This window comes from Lathyrus oleraceus, chromosome 1 (genome assembly GCF_024323335.1).
Source record: "Lathyrus oleraceus cultivar Zhongwan6 chromosome 1, CAAS_Psat_ZW6_1.0, whole genome shotgun sequence".
Classification (NCBI taxonomy): Eukaryota; Viridiplantae; Streptophyta; class Magnoliopsida; order Fabales; family Fabaceae; genus Lathyrus; species Lathyrus oleraceus.
In genome coordinates, this window is record NC_066579.1 from 225,097,970 (window position 1) to 225,104,434 (window position 6,465).

Genomic DNA, 6,465 nt, shown 5'->3' on the forward strand with positions numbered 1-6,465 from the left:
TTGGGAAAGTTTGCAGAAAGCGTTGGGGACTAAGTTGAGGTTGAGTTCAGCTTATCATCCTCAGACTGACGGTCAGACTGAAAGAACTATCCAATCCTTGGAGGATTTGTTGAGAGCTTGTGTGTTGGAGCAGAGTGGTTCTTGGGATAGTTATTTGCCGTTGGTGGAGTTTACTTATAATAATAGTTTTCATGCTAGTATCGGTATGGCTCCATATGAAGCATTGTATGGTAGGAGGTGTAGAACTCCATTGTGTTGGTATGAATCAGGTGAGAGTGTTGTACTCGGACCTGAGATTGTGCAGCAGACGACTGAAAGGATTAAGATGATTCAGGAGAAAATGAAGATTTCTCAGAGTCGTCAGAAGAGTTATCATGATAATAGAAGAAAGGCACTTGAGTTCCAAGAGGGAGATCATGTGTTCTTGAGAGTTACTCCGACGACAGGTGTGGGTAGAGCTTTAAAGTCTAAAAAGCTTACTCCGAGGTTTGTGGGTCCGTATCAGATTTTGAAGAGGGTTGGGGAAGTGGCGTATCGGATAGCTTTACCGTCGTCGCTTTCTAATCTGCATGATGTGTTTCATGTATCTCAGTTGAGAAAATATATTGCGGATCCTTCGCATGTTGTTCAGTTGGATGATATCCAGGTGAGGGATAATTCGACCGTTGAGGTGTTGCCAATTCGGATAGATGACCGAGAAGAGAAGACCCTGAGAGGTAAGAAGATTGCTCTAGTGAAAGTTGTTTGGGGAGGTCCAGCTGGTGAGAGCTTGACTTGGGAGCGTGAAGATCAAATGAAGGAGTCGTATCCGGCTCTATTTACTTGAGGTATGTTTTCGAGGACGAAAACTTCTAAAGTGGGGGAGAGTTGTAACACCCCGATTTAAAATAAGAGAATTATTTAATTAAGTTAATATTATGTTATTGATTTAATTAAATAAAGTTAAAATTTTGGGAATTATTATTATTATTATAGATGTTATTTATTTTAATAATAATTAAATAAATAAAATAAATGGAATATGAAGAGTGGAAGGGTAAAGGTGGAATTGGATATAAGAGGCCAAAAGGAGAACTCAGTTGGTTTTCACGTGTTTTGCTTCAGAGTCAGAAAAAGAGAAAGAACTGCAGAAGAGAAAGGGAAGGAAGAGGAAAAGGCCAAAGAGTGCTCAGAGTTTCCTTCAATCCAAAGAGGTAAGGGGTCTGAATCTTATTAAACGTTAATATGCGAGCAATTTCAGGATATTTGTTGGATCGTTGATAGATTTTGGAAATTTTAGGGAGATTGGGAAAGTTGGGGTTTTTGAGGGAAATTGTCCGATCTGTGAGTTTTGTGACGTTATATGTATTGTAATCGAAGTATGTAGTGTATATATAATTGTTGAATGTTGATTTTGGATTGTTAGCCGTGTGGTGTGAGTTATAGCGAGCAAAGAGGCAAAGCTGCGCTGGTTTTCGTAGCAGGGGAGTTCTGTTCGCGCGCGTTCGCGGCGCGAAGCTCTGTTCGCGGCGCGAACTGAGCAGGATTCAGAGGAGTTCTGTAATTCACTGTTCGCGACGCGATCCTTCGTTCGCGGCGCGAACTGAAGCAAAATTGATTATTCGCGACGCGAACCTATGTTGGCGGCGCGAACTGATAAATCCAGAATCTGATGTTAATGAGTTTTGAGTACGTTGAGTTGCGAGACTCTTAGTAGGTCGCTGTAATTGTATTATAACAATTAATAGTGATTATATGATGGTGTATGAGGTGTTTATGATGATTACATGTTGAATTTACATGTTTAATAATAAATGTGTTATGTAATGATGTGAAATCGATGAAATGTTGTTGTTGTTTTGTTGAGTTGTATATCATGTTATTAATGATGATGATAACATGACTATATGATGTTGTTGTTGCTATGATGATTATGATGCATGTTTGATGTGCATGCATTCATGAAAGGCCGATGCCTAGTGATGAACGGACTGAGTTCCAATGATGTTGTTGACTCCGGGCTTGTTGAGAGGCTTGGTTCCTTACGGGGAACTCGGATTCTATGGTGATGAATCTGGGAGTGGTGATCCTGCAGTGGTCACAAAATGGGTATACCGAGTCGTGTTGAGTCATGCATGGGTGTGTGCATTGCAATTGATGTGTTGTTTTGTTGATGTTCATGAGTTGTGATTATAATGATGATGATTGATGATGAACTGTGTTGACATGTGTGCAATATATTTATATTATATTCTGTCGTTATATTATTGTTTAATAATGAAATTCTCACCCCTTCTGCATGTGTTTATGTTCATCTATGATGAGCAATGTGCAGATAAAGAGGAGTAGCTATTGTTGAGGTTCGAAGAATAAGTGTAGGGTCATTCTACAGAGTCGAGTCAAATGCTCTGGTCATGTGACACCGGGGATTATGGGATCCGATAGCTATATTATTGTTATTTACGTTGTTTGTGATGAATGATTTGTTGAGATGTTTTGTTGAGATCATGTTGGCACATTATGATAATAATTATGTTGTTGTCCGCTGTGAAGATTTAATAAATTAAATAATATGTTTTATGTTGTGATGCGATAGATGATATGTTGTATGAAATGTAAACTCTTCTACATGTTGTACTCTGATATTATATATAAATATGTCGTTTGGGTAGAAGGGTGTTACACTCTTCATCCCACTCTGCTTCTGAAAACCTTTGCCAGCTGCATACGGTTTTCCACGATCATTCTGACTCTTGCCTTTCCTATCAACTCTCTGTTGATAGCTCTCTGCTCTGGCTTTGGAATCCTGTTCAAAAATCCTGCAACAGTCAACCAAGTCAGAAAACACTCTGATCCGCTGATATCCAATAGCCTGTTTGATCTCGGGACGCAACCCGTTTTCAAACTTCACACATTTCGAAAATTCTCCAGCAGCCTCATTATAGGGAGTGTAATACTTCGACAGCTCTGTGAACTTAGCAGCATACTCAGTAACAGACCTGTTACCCTGCTTCAATTCTAAGAACTCTATCTCTTTCTTTCCTCTAACATCCTCTGGAAAATACTTCCTCAGGAATCTCTCTCTGAACACAGCCCAAGTGATCTCAGCATTCCCAGCAGATTCCAACTCGGTGCGGGTAGCAACCCACCAATCATCTGCTTCCTCTGACAGCATATGCGTACCGAACCTGACCTTCTGGTTATCGGCACACTCAGTCACTCGGAAGATTCTCTCTATCTCCTTCAACCACTTCTGAGCGCCATCTGGATCGTATGCTCCCTTGAACATTGGAGGATTGTTCTTCTGGAACTCACTCAGTTGACGAGCAGCTCCCATTCCCACAACATTCGGATTTCCTCCAAGTACTCCAGCTAGCATACCCAGAGCCTCAGCAATCGCAGCATCATCTCTACCTCTTCCAGCCATCTCTATTCTGAGTTAATCCAAACAACTAAAACAATAAGTACTGACAGGGTTACACAACACCTATCCCGTACAGGGGAAACAGAATAATTACGACTCGACTCGACCGACTATGCTCTGATACCACTAATGTAACACCCTTCTTAATACCCCAAATATTTAATTAAAATAATAAAAATATCAATCAGAGTAATTATGCCCCGAAGGGTGCCACACAATCATTTCATAACAATCATCAAAATATCCTGTCATGCTCATTTATTTAATCAAATAAAACATTTGCATAATTCGCAGCGGAATAGAATCCAACATCAATACAAAACATGTAAGCTTATTCAACAATCATCAATGAAAACAAGTCAAACATCCCGTCCCGATGTTACATCTATCAGAGCATGACCCACTAAAGAACTACTCTAGACTCCAAGTACTAGCTCCTACTCAATCACTGCTCGTTACCTGAAAAACAGTTGTAAGGGTGAGTTCCTCAATCAATATAATAAGCATTATAAAACACTATGTAATGCTAAGTAATTTTAACACATTTCATCACCCTAATCCAAACATATATTCAGTAACAGCACGTCAACTCAACATAATACTCAACACCAACACAAACACACGTATAATATTGGAATACATCCATTCATATTATACGCCATACATAATTTATGCAATGAGACTCCACACATGCGGTACCGACTATTCTTGAACATATAGTTCAAGCTCACCGATCCCTCCAGATACGGCTACTAAGCTCACTAGTCCCACTCATTTGAGACCTAGTGACTCACTCACTAATTCCTCACTATGGGAATTAGCTACAGCCCCAAAGGCTAGACTATGCACACTAATCACCTAGCATGCCAACATCAACAACCAATCCACAATGATTTACTCACTAATTCCTCACTATGGGAATTAGCTACAGCCCCACAGGCTATGCTATGCACGCTAATCATCTAGCAATGCAACATCAACAACAATCCACAATGGACACATGCTCACACTCTAAGCCATACAACAGTCCATTCACAAATACATGCATAATATATACATTCACAGCATTATGCATTTCATCATACATCATCAACACATGTATCAACACATCATATCATATCAAATAATTAAACACAGTATTAGCACACTCTACTAATACCTATACTGCTCAAAACAACGGGAAATGATCCCTACTACGTCATACATCAGCTAAGTTACATCACTCAGCCTAAACAACCAAAAACTGCACAACAACAGTTCAGGAAAACCACAAGTCTGCCCATACGCGTATTGCCTATACCCATACGCGTATTGCCCATTCCTGACCAAGTCCATACGCGTATTGCCCAAGCCCATACGCGTATGCTACGCGTACCACATTCTCCTACGCGTACCAACAGAGACAATTTCACGTTCAAAACATCATCTTTCTCACCCATACGCGTAAGGCCTCATCCATTCGCGTACCAGCCATCTCATACGCGTATTGCCTAGTGCCATACGCGTATGACCAGAACCCAGAAATCCCAGATCTGCTATGGCTTTCTCTGCTACGAGATCTATCCAATTCCAACCTTCTACAGTCCAATTTTCATACAATTCATTCATCTCATCTAACACGAATCATACACTTTCGATTTCACAAATTGCTAACCTTTCTACCTCTAATTCCTACGAATTTCTTCCATTTTAATCCCAATTTCGTTCATCCCAAAAGTTCACAATTCATCATACATCATTCAATCAGAGGCAAATCAATGGTTTCTCACTACCCATCACATATTATCCCATAATACCCATTAATCGGTGATAAACCCCCCTTACCTGAGTAAATCCGGCAATCTCTGAGCTCCAAGCTTTTCCTTCCTTCAACCTTCGTTCTCTGGCTTTTTGCCCTTTTTCCTTTTCTGCCTCTTTTTCCTTTTCACGTGAAAATAATCTTTTTACCAAAAATGGGATTTTCTAAATTCCAACTTATATATATTCCAGTAATTATTATTCCAAAATAATAATAATAATAATCCAATAATAAAATAACCCAATTATTTGATTAAATTAATAATATACTATTAACTTAATTTAAATAATTATTTTATTTTATTGGGGTGTTACAACCGTACCTTGTCCGAAAAGCAGTCTTTTGAATATCCTCAGCTTTACACGAATCTGATGATACCCAGACCTCAAATCAATCTTGCTAAACACACAAGCTCCAACCAGCTGATCCATCAGATCGTCAATCCTCGGAAGTCGATACTTGTTCTTAATCGTCAATTATTCAGTTGTCTATAATCAACACATAATCTAATAGAACCTTCTTTCTTCTTGACCAACACAACAGGTTCACCCCACGGCGACACACTAGGACGAATAAACCTCTTCTCAAGCAAGTCTTCAAGTTTACTCTTCAACTCTTTCAACTCAGAAGCAGTCATTCTATAGGGAGCCATCGATACATGACTAGTTCCAGGAACTAAATCAATCGAAAACTCAACCTCACGTTTCGGCGGTAAATCACTTATATCTTCCAGAAATACCTCTGCAAACTCACAAACTATTGGCAATTCTTCGATCGTCCTCTTCTCACGAATATCCAAAGTTGCCAACAACATAAATAACTCGGCACCACCTTGCACCGATTCATCAACTTGCTTAGCAGACACAAATCAATCTTCCTTCGCACCAACCTCAGGAAAAATAACCGTCTTCTCAAAACAGTTGATATACACCCGATTAAATTCTAACCAACACCATCCTCGAATCCGACCTCTCTTCGGGTTCATGAAAAACACAACATTCTCAAAATAGGTTAACTGGCCAACACTGCACTCTTGCATGTAACAACATAATGTCCAAGCTCGATACAATTGGAACATCCAAGATAAGCAGACGCTTCTCCCCCACTTGTTTCATTCCCAACCTGCCAATGGAAAATAAAATAAGCATCGACAGTGTTCTCACACACATGTCGCATACTAGGGAACAAACATAATTAAACAACCTGGCCGGACGGACCAACCTGCTCTGATACCACTAATGTAACACCCCTTTTTCTACCCCAA